The following is a 12987-nucleotide window of genomic DNA, read 5'->3' as shown; positions in this document are numbered from 1 at the left end:
TATGCTGAGTTATGTTATGTTATGTTATGTTATGTTATGTTATGTTATGCTATGTTATGTTATGGCATGTTATGTTGTCATGTTATGCTATGTTATGCTATGTTATGCTATGTTATGTTATGTTATGCTATGTTATGTTATGCCATGTTATGCTGAGTTATGTTGTTATGCTATGTTATGTTATGTTGTCATGTTATGCTATGTTATGCTATGTTATGTTATGTTATGCTATGTTATGTTATGCTATGTTTTGTTATGTTATGCCATGTTATGCTAAGTTATGTTATGTTATGCCATGTTATGCTATGTTATGTTATGCTATGTTATGCTATGTTATGCTATGTTATGTTATGTTATGCTATGTTATGTTATGTTGTCATGTTATGCAATGTTATGCTATGTTATGCTATGTTATGTTATGTTATGCTATGTTATGTTATGCTATGTTATGTTATGTTATGCCATGTTATGCTAAGTTATGCTATGTTATGCTATGTTATGTTTTGCTATGTTATGTTATGTTATGCTATCTTATGTTATGCTATGTTATGTTGTCATGTTATGCTATGTTATACTTATTATGCTATGTTATGTTATGTTATGCTATGTTATGTTATGTTATGCTATGTTATGTTATGCTATGTTATGTTATGCCATGTTATCCTAAGTTATATTATGTTATGCTATGTTATGCTATGTTATACTATGGTATGTTATGCTATGTTATGTTAAGCTATGTTATGTTATGTTATGCCATGTTATGCTAAGTAATGTTATGTTATGCCATGTTATGCTAAGTTATGTTATGTTCCGCTATGTTATGCTATGTTATGCTATGTTGTGCTATGTTATGCTATGTTATGTTATGTTATGCTATGTTATGTTATGTTATGTTAGGTTATGCTATGTTATGTTATGCTATGTTATGTTATGCCATGTTATGCTAAGTTATGTTATGTTATGCTATGTTATGCTATGTTATCCTATGTTATGTTATGATATGCTATGTTATGTTATGTTATGTTATGTTATGCTGTTATGTTATGCTATGCTATGTTGTCATGTTATGCTATGTGCATTTGCAGAACACAATATCACCCGGGAGGGCATCCTCACTCTGAGCAGATTAGGGTCTAGCAACACTCTTAATTTGAAGAGATAGGCCTTCAGCTTCTGGCGGAACTTGAGAAGTGAGGTATAGGCCAGGGTGTGTAGTGGTAGGTCGTTCCACATTTAGGGGGCGTGACCCTTTCTTAATTCTTTTGTTTACCCCTTCTCTCCCTAGGCTTCTATATGCTTTCACTCTTCCTTCTCTATCTTTCCCTCACCTTTCCTTATCTCTCCCTTCCCTCCCCTTCTTGTCCTCTTACCATCTTTTCTGTTCTTCTTCTTCTTCTTCACTTTGTTTCTATTCCCCATTCTCTAGTCTCTTCCACTTGTCCTATCCTTTGCCCCTTAGTCTCAGTTTACCTTTGTGACTTGGGCCCTTAGACTTCAGGTTTAAACTCAGACTTCAGGACACAGTGTACCTTTGTGAATCTGGCCCTCTCTCTGCCCCTTGTGTCCTCCCCTCCTCCAAGTTTTCACTATCTCACTTGTTGTCTCTCACTTTACTTCCCATCCCTTTAGGCTCCCTGTCCTTCACGCCACTCTCTCACTTTAACACCCATCCCTTCACTCTCTCTGATCATCACTCCCTGTCTTTCTCCCATCTCTCTTGCTTTCCCTCCCATCCATTCACTCTCACTGACCCTCACAGCCATTGCTTCCCCCTTTCTCTCTCACTTTACCTCCCATCCCTTCACTCTCCCTGTCCCTCGCTCCCTGTCCTTCACGCCTCTCTCTCACTTTATCACCCATCCCTTCACTCTCCCTGTCCCTCACTCCCTGTCCTTCTTTTCTCTCTCTCATTTTACTTTCCATCCCTTCATTCTCCCTACCCCCACTCCCCATCCTTCTCCCCTCTTCCTAGCTTTCTATTTTTCACACTTTACCTCTCATCCCTTCACTATCCCTGACCCTCACTCCTTGCCCTTCTCCCCTCTCTCTCACTTTACCTCCCACCCCTTCACTCTTCCTGACCCTCGCTCATGGTCCTTCTCTCCTCTCTCTCACTTTACCTCTTATCCCTTCACTCTCCCTCACCCTAACTTCCTGTCCTTCTCTTCTCTCTTTTCACTTTACTTTCCATCCCTTCACTCTCTCTCTATCCCTCTCTCCCTGTCCTTCACCCCTCTCTCACTTTACCTCATCCCATCCCTTTCCCTGACCCTTGCACCGCGTCCTTCTTCCCTCTCACACTTTACCTTCCATCCCTTTGTCCCTCGCTCCCCGTCCATCTTCCTCCCTCTCACTTCACCTCCAAAATCTTCACTCTTCCTCTCCCCCTGTCCTTCTCCCCTCTCTCTCACTTTACCTGTCCTCCCTTCACACTCCCTGTCCCTCTCTCACTGTCCTTTACCCCCTTCTAAGCCGTCTCCCTCCCCAGCCCGTTCGCCCTGCTCCCCTCTTACCCTTTTCCAGCCCCCTTTGTGCCTCTCCCCTCTTTTTTAGCCCCCCTCTCTCTCACCCTTTTTGTCCGTTCTCTCTCTCCCTCTTATTGCTTCACCCTCTCACATCCTCCCACTTACCCTCTGCCTCTACCTCTCTCCCTCTCCTTTTCCCTTCTTTCTCTCCCCATCTTACTCATTTACCCTCTCACATCCTCCCACTTACCCTCTACCTCTCTCTCTCCCTCTCTGTGTCCCTTCTTTCTCTCCCCCTCTTATTCCTTTACCCTCTCACATCCTCTCACTTGCGCCCTCGCTCTCCCCTCTGTCCTTCTCTTCTCCTCCCTGCCGTCTCTCCCCCTTCTCTCCTCCTTTATCTCTTCTCTCTCTGCTCCTCTCTCAGTTCTTCCCCGTCTCTCCCGTGGGCCGCTTCCCTCCACTTACCCCTGAGCCCCCTCCTGCCCCTCAGCCCCGCCCCTCCCTCCCCGCGGGAGGCTGCAGGAAGTGTTAAAGGGGCGGATAGGGCTCAGACGGTCATTTCGTGCTGGGAGCCTCTGGGCCAATGGTGAGCGGAGCCGCGGGCAGCGCTCTCAGCTGGCAGGCATTTAAATGTCCAGACAGCCCGGCGCTGCCCCACTGGCACCGGACCCCGGGACGCCCCAGGCTGTGCGCGCGTGGAGCTGGCTAGCAACCCAGGCGCTGGGCTGACACCTCGAGCCACCACACTCCAGGGCTCTGCTGGGCTGACACCCTGAACCCAGACTCCTGGCCCTGAGCTCTGCCGACACCCTGAACCCAGACTCCTGGCCCTGAGCTCTGCTGACACCCTGAACCCAGACTCCCGGGAGGGCACCCTGAACCCACACTCCCGGTCCTGGACTCTGCCTGGCTGACAGTGGCACCCCGAACCCACGCTCCTGGGCTCTGCTGATCCGAACCCTCTAACCCGCTACATCCGAGCCATAGTACCTACCTGCGTCCCTTCATATACAACTGTCAGTGGAGCTAGGAACAGCTAAAGGCGGCCCTAAGGATAGCGCATAGAAGACAGGAAACACTGCTGTACACACTCAGCAGGTGAGTCTGGATTGGTGGGTGGAGGGGATGGATGCATAGATAAACTGATGAGTGGAGGGACAGACAGACAGACAGACAGACAGACAGACAGACAGATAGATAGATAGATAGATAGGTAGATAGGTAGATAGATAGATAGATAGATAGATAGATAGATAGATAGATAGATAGATAGATAGATAGATAGATAGATAGATAGATAGATAGATAGGTTGATTTGTGGACGTCTAGGTAGGTGTATGAGTGCATGGTTAGATGGATGGATGGATGGTTAGATGGATCAATGATAAGTAGATGTGTGGATGGCTAGGTCGCTGTATGAATTCATGGTTGGATGGGTGTACAGACGGACGCACAGACGCATGTTGGCCAGATGGATGATGAGTAGACAGGAGCACATATGGATGGGTGGGTGGATGGATGGACAGACGGATAGACGGACGCAAGAAGGATTTTGGATTGATTTATGATGGATGGAAGGATGGGTGGATGAATGCCTGGTTGTGCGGGTGGATGGACAGGGGCACAGATGGATGTTAAATGGATGGATGATGGAAGGACGGGCGCACCCAAGGATTGATGGACGGACGGCCCCAAGAAGGATTCTTGCTTGATTTATGATGGATGTTAAATGGATGGATGAGGGCTGGACGCGCGCACAGATGGATGGGTGAATGGATGGATGATGAATGGACGGGAGCACCAATGGTGCAGGGACGGAAGCAGGATTCTGGATAGATTTATGATGGAAGGGTGGAAGGGTGGGTGGATGAATGGGATCTCATGGATAGATATGTCGGAAGGTGAAAAGAGAGGTATCTGGAAACATGGACAGTGGATTGGATGAATGAATGAATGGAGGTAGATGCACTCCTGCATTGCGCAGCTGCACGCCGTTATTCACTAATACATGGCCAACTGGAAGATGACGTGCGAGAAATCATCCATGGGATAGTGGCAGCGTCTTGTGGTTTGACGTCTGGCGCCTAGAGGCAGCTGGGGCGCTGCCGGGTTTACACCAACGCATAACTCGGTTGGCTAAACACGGGCTGGATTTCTCCATCAGCAGGGCAGGGACGGAAACTGCGGACATGGAAAAGCATTGGATGAGTAACTTCAACTAAGCGCTTAGAGGCGATCTAAGGTGTTCAGTGCTACACGAAGGGCACTGCAGGCAGCTGTTTTACGACCCCGCTACTGTATTCCTCGTGAGCACCCTGGGTTGTAACAGCTTCACAAAAGGTGCCAGAGCTAGCTGAAAGGGAGCACGCACATGGCAACGTGTCATTTTGCTCTAGGCACCAAATAAAGCAGCGCTGTACAAATACCCAACATTATCCTATTCATACGGCAGAGGGCACCCTGGCACTACTTGATCTGATGGCATTATTCGATGCTATACATCCCCGCCTGGCCTCTATACAGGTTGGGTACTAGCTCAGTGGGCTTTCTTCTGGTTGCAGAGATCAGGAGAGGCAAGCCTGCTATTCAGGGTTGTTTGCTTTCAAATGCGCCTGGGGTCGCAGCCGCTCAGACTGCTCTGAGATGCTAACTTACATAATGTATACATTAATCTAGAATATATATGTCATGTTTCACCTTCCCCAGAATATTTCAGGATTTGAGATAGAATAGTAGATTAGCCGACCCGAGGGTAAACATGGTGGCACAGAAATTAACTTTCCCATCTCGCTTTACTGCAAGAAAGAGTCTATGTGGCAGCCGAATGTACCACGGGGAATGTCTTTGGTTCAATGCCTACATGCCTCGCTGGCAGAGGGCATCGGGAGACGCCAGCAGTCGGTGCTTAATTTGAGCCGGTACCAATGCAAAAGTTACAAAGAACCGGAGGAGTGAGGTGTGCCAGGGCGGACCCACACCCTGGAGCACGTCATGGGTTGGAGCGGTACAAACCCGGGTGGAAAGATGCACCTGTGATTGGAGACATCAACGACTGATCCAAGGTGCCACGGACTAGGCCGTTCACTGGATCAAAAGCCAACTCTCCTGAATAGCACGGATCTGATTCCAGTGAGCAGCGCAGCGCTTTCTGGAGACAATTTTCATTGTAGCATGAGGTGCTTCAGTTTGAAGGCCATCGTGCGTGGAGTCGAGTTGAGACCAGATTACAGAGAACAGGTTGTGATGGGCCCTGAGAGCGGGGCCGTGTACTGGGCAGCGCAGCATAGATATATTATATTATGTTATATTACTTCTATTCCTAGTTTCAGGGCAGATGTTCCTAGAATCACACAAGTGAGTGTCGGAGCTGGGATTACCGTACAGGTCTGGAGATTCCATGTCTCCCACAGACTCTCATATCGACATCCAAGTGCACCTGTGTAGGATGCGGGTTAGTGCCTGAGCCTCCTGCGGTTCACAACAGTGCGGGGAGCCTGTGGAGTAAGGTAGTGTTTATGCACAATCATGAGTGTGCAAGGGGAGGCACCACTCCTCACCAGTGCGTGCACTGGATGTTTTGTGCAGCTGCACCCAGACACCAACCACCTGGATCTTTCGCAGCGTATGTGAACAACTTATCTGTCGGCTGAGGCTTGTGGGAAGCACTAGGCGCTCTCTCTCTTTCGCAGACACACTGTACATGCGAGTTCTTACATCTCCCTGAAGCAGATGTCATACCTTAAAACATGAGATGCCCGTAGGAAAATATCAGGTGCAGAACAAAGCAGCCTGTGCTCTGTCAATCAGCCTTTGTATAGCGCCTTTCACACATAGTGTGGCAACTTTCTCATTCTAGGCGCCCTTTTTATGGCGTCGGGGACTTCCCTCGACCAGATGTTGTTGGTTGTGTGTTGTGGCTCGAGGCTTGTTAAGTGCCTGACACAGTAACAGTGTCTGCTGGGTGGTGTGAAAGTAAGACGAGTTTGGTTATTTTAAACATGTGTAGTGTGTCACTTGTTTCTGTTTCTTTACTTCTCGATGTAACTAACATATCGGTTGGTTTTCTTTTTACCCAATTGCAATGTTTTTTAATTAATCGTGAAAATAAATATTCAGTCATTCAGGTGCACGGATGGGTGTGATAAAGTTGCCCTTTTGTGTTCAAGGGGTGGTCAGTTGTCCCTGTACTGACTGTTTTCTATACCGCATTGCCAGCCAGACGTATACCTCCTATGTGATATGTTTCGCACGACGGTGTCATACATTTGGGTGCCTTTATTTGAATGGTTCTGAAATGTATGTCGGTGTGAAGAGAGAAAAGTGCTTTTCAGCAGGTCAGCTGGCAGGACTGCGACCGGTATGGCTTCGGTGATTGGTTGCAGGGCGAGGATGTCAGGGGGGTTTGCTTGTGTAAGGGAAATTAACTAAAACCTTTGCCAATGTTATCACAAAATGATTGCCTTCCCCGTGTGTGTCTTCAGTGACTATTATTACCTCGAGACCCCCAAGAAAGATACAAACTGAAAAATAATCCGCCCGGAGCAAAACATGCGTTTATTGAACGCCCTAGGGGGCCTTATCATGAGATAATTGCCTCCTACCCAAGGTATGCTTCCCATATTGAAGGCAATGGAGCAGAAATAGCGCCTAGATCACTTATCTCGACGCCCCTACCCCTATAATATTCACAAATGCCAGTAGAAAATGCTTTCTGGGTTTAGGAAAGGTTTAGAAAACTCCTTCTGAGTATTACCTTTAAAAAAGCGAAATAGCTCGTTTTCTATATAGTACTTTCTGCTGCTCTTCTGCAATTTCTAGGCACCGTAAATAATCGATATTGCTATGAGATTATCTCTTTAGTATTCTGCTAAATATTGTCGATTATGTGACGAGTTAATCTGTGCAGACCCGTTCTGACGGGTCGGTGGATCTTCGTGAGATTCCGAGTGGCAGATGGGAGGCCTTTACTGTGAGTTAATGCCCGCTTTCTGAGAAAGCTGATTGGCTTGCACGGTATGAATTCTACCTCATGTGCTAGGGAGACGCGAGCAATGGGATATTTAGGGCCTCATTTATGAGGTTTGGCTGTAGGGCAGTGCCACCGCCTCAGGCCTTGCTGCGCTGCCCTACGGCAAAAGAAAAGGGCCGGAATGCGCTGTATCTAACAGATTCTTGTCCTTTTCCCTTGCGCTGGCGCACAATGGGCTGCAGCGCGCCAGGTGTTGCGCGGATGGTAATTTTTATGCTGTAAGGGAACCCTTCCTGCACAAAAACAATCACAATAGGCTTTTGACTGATTCTGCAGCACACAAAGAATGAGGAAAAACAGAAATAAAGATATTTCTCCTTGTTGTAATGTGATGTAACCAATGCTTATAAAGCGCCCTGTAACCCAGCGGGTATCCTCGCGCTGCGAGACGGAGGGCCTGTGACAAGGGGGAAATTAACATTACGCTCTAGGGTAGAGCGGTCTTGATTTTCCTTCTAAACAGCAGTAGATCTTTCATCTGTCGCGACTCCGTGGGTAAGCTGTTCCAAAACCTTGCAGCAGGACACTGAAGGCTCGCCCCCCAGTCTAACTCTTCTGACCCAGGGTACCTTCACCCAGTTAGCTGAGGATGACCGAAGACGTCGAGTGGGAGCATACCAGCTGAATTTGTTCTGCAGCGGTAGGGGCCTCAGACCATGCAGTGCCTTAAACACAACACGAAGGGATTTAAAATGAATCCTCTGCAAGACTGGGAGCCAATGTAGCTCCGCAAGGGCCTGGGAAGCAGAGGACTGGCCCTCTCTTATGCCGAGGCATACGTTTTTGGCGCGGTCTCAGAGTTACGATTTCTCGTAAATCTGGGTGGGGCACTGTCAAAAAGCCATGGATGATGCTGGGAACGCCCCAGAAACACCCATTGCACGCCCCTTTAACACATAAAACTGCACTAAAGGGAACAATATTTACCTGGCAGCGTTAAGCCCAAAAAAGTGGATTAGTGCTACCTGGCAAATATGGGGCCTTATTTATGAGCCCTTGCGTCACTTTTGAACCGGCGGTGCGTCACTTTTTGTGACGCAACAGTGGTGTAAAAAATGCGCCTTCTTGCACCATATTTACAAAGTGACGCATCTAGGTAGATGCGTCACTTTGTAAACCCCTGCGCTACATTATACCTGCGCCAGGTATAATGTATGTAAGGGGGCGTATTGACGCAAGAAAGGGTCGTAGAAGTGACGCTGTGAAATCTATGTGATTTCACTGCGCCACTTTTAGGACACAAATGCGTCAATATCTTACACCTGCCTCACAGTAGGCGTAAGACTGACGCAGACACTTTCACTGGGGCTTGCCCCATGTGAAAGGATGCATTGCTAGAGTTGCGTCACTTTCGTGACACACTCCAGCAATGCGTCACTTTTGCGCCTACAGATACTTCAGAAATACTGACGTATCTGTAACTCCTTGTGCAATAATACGTCATACCGTAAATATGTCGCCTACAGCATGTCGCAAGGAGGGCGCAATGAGAAGTGACGCATCGCTGTTTTCATGCAGCGATGCGTTTCTTTTCATAAATAAGGCCCATGGAGAATGTTCCTGCGCCACCAGAGCGTCCCAAAAAGTGATGTCTTGGTGGTGCAAGGGGACTCATAAATGAGACCTTCTGGGCCTTATTTATGACCCTGTTACGCTGCAGTTGCATCACTTTTTGTAACGCTGTGGCAGCGTAAAATATGCACCAAGCTGCACCATATTTACAAAGTGATTCATCTAAGCAGATGTGTCACTTTGTAAGCCCCTGAGCTACATTATACCTGCAACAGGTACTTTTCTGTGAATGTGAGACGCATTCCTGCAAGAGGTATAATGTATGCAGGGTGAGCTTTCTGGCGCAGAAAAGGCTCATAGAAGTGTTGCAGTGAAAACTATGGGATTCCAGTGTACCACTTCTAGGACGCCATGTGCGTAAAATCCTTAAGCCTGCCTCACAGCAGGCATAAGGAGTGACGAGGGGCCTTTCACATGGGGCTTGTCCCATGTGAAAGTACACATTGCTGGAGTTGTGTCTGTTTTCAGACACACCCCAGCAATGCACCACTTTTGCGCCCACAGATACGTCACGAATACTGACGTATCTGTAAATCCTTGCAAAATAGAGTGCCGTACAGTAAATACGGTGCATCCAGAGTGTCGCAAGGAGGGCACACTGAAAAGTGTTGCATCGCTGTTTTCACGCAGCGATGCAACACTTTTCATAAATGAGGCCCACAATGCTTGGAGTCACTCTGCTCTGCTTTGGATGCGTGTGCCCGCACAGCATGGTGGTTAAGGGTTCCACCGGAGTTTATGTCTTTCCACTGCACGGCCACTTTAAGGCCTCACCCTCTGTGCAAAAGGCACCCCGGGGGAAAGTCACCTTTCTAGCTGCTGCCTCTCACTCTCCTGTGCACTACTCCGTGCATAAACACAGCTGCAAATCTGCAACAGAACTGTACGAGCAGTGCACAATTGCACAGCGCCGCGAGAACACCCGGGCCCTCCTAGGCACAAGCATCTCTCACTAATTATCCTTCACTACATGCTGTGCAGCGCGACAAACGCACAGGGGCAGATTTACAAGCCCCTTGTGTCGTTTTTGCACAGCAGTTGTGTCCCTTTTTGGGACGCAGCAGCAGCGTGAAAATGCGGCCCATTTACAACGTGCCGCATCTAAGGAGATGCGTCACGTTGTAAAGCCCTGCGTCACATTATACCTGCGTCAGGTATAATGTATGCAGAGTGGGCGTGCCAAAGCAAAAAAATCTCGTAGAAGTGACGCAGTGAAATCTACAAGATTTCCCTGCCCCACTTCTCGGACGCCACTGCGTCAAATTCTTACACCTGCTTGAAGCAGGTATAAGGAGTGAGGCAGCACAATGAGGATATGAAGATAGGCCGCCCCCTGCATTGCAGGAGTTGCGTCATGCTTGCAACATGACTCCAACAATGCGTGACTTTTGCATCAACAAATGCGTCAGAATTTCTGACACATCTGTCAATCCTTGCCTCATGGTGCGCCGAATTGTAAATACTGCGCATCCATAGTGGCGCAAGGGTTTCTCAAAGTGGCGCAGGGAAAGTGATGCATCTTCACAGATGCGTCTCTTTCTTATAAATCTGCCCCACAGTATGAGCACAATTTCGTCCTCACATATGACCATAAAATACTATTAAACAGATTAGATGTCACACACAGGCACTTACACTAAATCACTTCCAGGTCATAGCGTGCTAACTGTGCGCAAAGGTGCCTTGTTTCCTCGCCAGGGACACGAAGCACTATATAACTGCACCTGCAAGGAATTGTTTACTGCATGCCAGGCCGAGCTTTAGGGCCAGCGAGTGACTCCCAAGATGGAGGAGACTGCACCGAGGCCTGGGGAGACCCTCAGTACAGACCCTGCTCTTGGGACCACTGCTAATGTCACGGGGACAGAAGTGGGTCTGGCCTGAACGGTGCTAATCTTGGCCTCGGCTCTTTATCCTGTGATTGTGGGCAAATCACTTACTCTGTCCCTAACTTAAAAAAAAAAAAAATAACGTGTCCTTGTGTAGTGTAACTGATGCTCATGTAGAGCGCTGCAATACCTCCACGTTCAGTTCGCGCTATATAAAACTGCAAAAAAAGCCACAAAAAATGATGTATGAATGCAGCGACAAGAAGAAACCCACCCGTAAAGAACCATAAACATTAGTTTCTGTTTGAAAGTGTAAATGCACGTCTGACCTCTGTCTTCGTTTATAGATGAGAGGCCCGTGCGAAGGTGACGGACATGACCTTTGACGACATGTTTAAGTGTCTTTTTTTAAACTTCGCCATCTACAAAAAGAAAAAAAAACATGAAAACCCTCGCCCGAGAATGCCCATTGCCGGATAGTAAACAAAATAAAAGTTCTATGTTAAAGACAAATACAGGAAAAATCTCCCACCGAACTCTTCTTTGTGAGATGTCACATCTCGCGGACAAAGCTGCGCCTAGCTGGGACCTCTGGGCGCTGCGGACTTATGACCTGCCTTGGGGTGGAGCTTTTGCAGATTCCGGTGCACGATCGAGCAGTGCTAGCGCCGTTAACAGAGCTTGATGAGAAGAAAAACAGATACAAGCTTAGCTTATTTCACGGGTTACACATATATACGGCGATTTTTATATACATTTCTGCCCATATCTACAAGCAAATGATGGCAGTGGATTTACAGCAACGGCCAGCACCTCTGCTGATGTGTTGGCACACAAGTTAACTTGGCTGCAGTTTTTTCACGGCGTGCTCTATGTCTATGCACAGTGCCACCCACAGTGCTAATACCTATATACAGAAGCCTCCATATATATGAACAATACAAAACAAAGACAGATCACAGCACAAACAAGTATAAAACTGACTAACCCCAGTCAGAAATAGTTATTTAATACATAGAACATAAGAACCCTGGGCCTCATTTATGATGCCGTGCGTCACTTTTACGCCGCTGGTGCGTTACTTTTTGTGACGCACCAGTGGCGTAAAAAATGCGCCTTGTTGCGCCATATTTACTAAGTGACGCATCTAGGTAGACGCGTCACTTTGTAAACCCCTGCACCACATTATACCTGCGCCAGGTATAATGTATGCAAGGGGGGCGTATTGACGCAAGAAAGGGTCGTAGAAGTGACGCAGTGAAATCTATGAGAATTCACTGCGCCACTTCTAGGACACAAATGCGTCAATTTCTTACGCCTGCCTCACAGCAGGCTTAAGGCTGACCCAGGCCCTTTCACATGGGGCTTGCCCCATGTGAAAGGACACATTGCTGGAGTTGCGTCACTTTTTTGACACACTCCAGCAATGCGTCACTTTTGCGCCATACAGATACGTCAGAAATACTGATGTATCTGTAACTCCTTGCGCAATGATGCGTCATACTGTTAATATGACGCATCATTGGTGTAGCAAGGAGGGCGCAGTGAAAAGTGATGCATCGCTGTTTTCACGCAGCGATGCGTCACTTTTTATAAATGAGGCCCACTGTATCCAGCAAATAATCTTCACCGCTGTGATCAGATTTTTTACAGTACTATTTCTGACTGGGGTTAGTCAGTTATATACTTGTTTGTGCGGTGCTCTGTCTTTGTTTTATACATTTCTGCCCAGTTTGGGGCCGATGAGTCGGCCTAAGCCCGCCTTTTATTACAGAACGTGCAGCTTTCAATGGAGAGAGAGGTGAATCGGGTGGGGCAGGGGTTTAAGTGGGATGAAACAACTGGGGAGTCTCTTAAAGGGCGTGGCCAAAGTAATTAAGGGTGTGGCTTGAAAACATGTAAGCTAAAAATCTGTACTTATCATAGTGTGCCGCCCGACTTGTATTTTGCTGTTTCTGTCATTGTATCCAGATATGTGATACAACACGCCAGGACCATTGGCTTTGTCAATGGTTGTTAGTTGCATAAGATAAATAAGCAGCAACTATGGCTTGTATATAATATTGAAAACACTTCCACTTAAAGCCCT

General features: G+C 47.3%; 1 protein-coding gene across 1 annotated transcript in view; it reads left to right on the top strand.

The window, feature by feature from the left end:
- The first annotated feature begins 3345 nt into the window (after nt 1–3345).
- The window catches only part of GREM1 (gremlin 1, DAN family BMP antagonist), a 106236-nt gene continuing 96594 nt past the window's right edge, over nt 3346–12987 (top strand). Inside the window, exon 1 of the mRNA XM_078661978.1 lies at nt 3346–3566. The gene's annotated coding sequence lies outside the window, so the exon portion shown is untranslated. The remainder of the gene's footprint in view (nt 3567–12987) is intronic.

The sequence above is a fragment of the Lissotriton helveticus genome, chromosome 9 (genome assembly GCF_964261635.1).
Source record: "Lissotriton helveticus chromosome 9, aLisHel1.1, whole genome shotgun sequence".
NCBI lineage: Eukaryota > Metazoa > Chordata > Amphibia > Caudata > Salamandridae > Lissotriton > Lissotriton helveticus.
The sequence above is the reverse complement of the archived record's forward strand: the minus strand, read 5'-3'. Positions and strand labels throughout refer to the sequence as shown.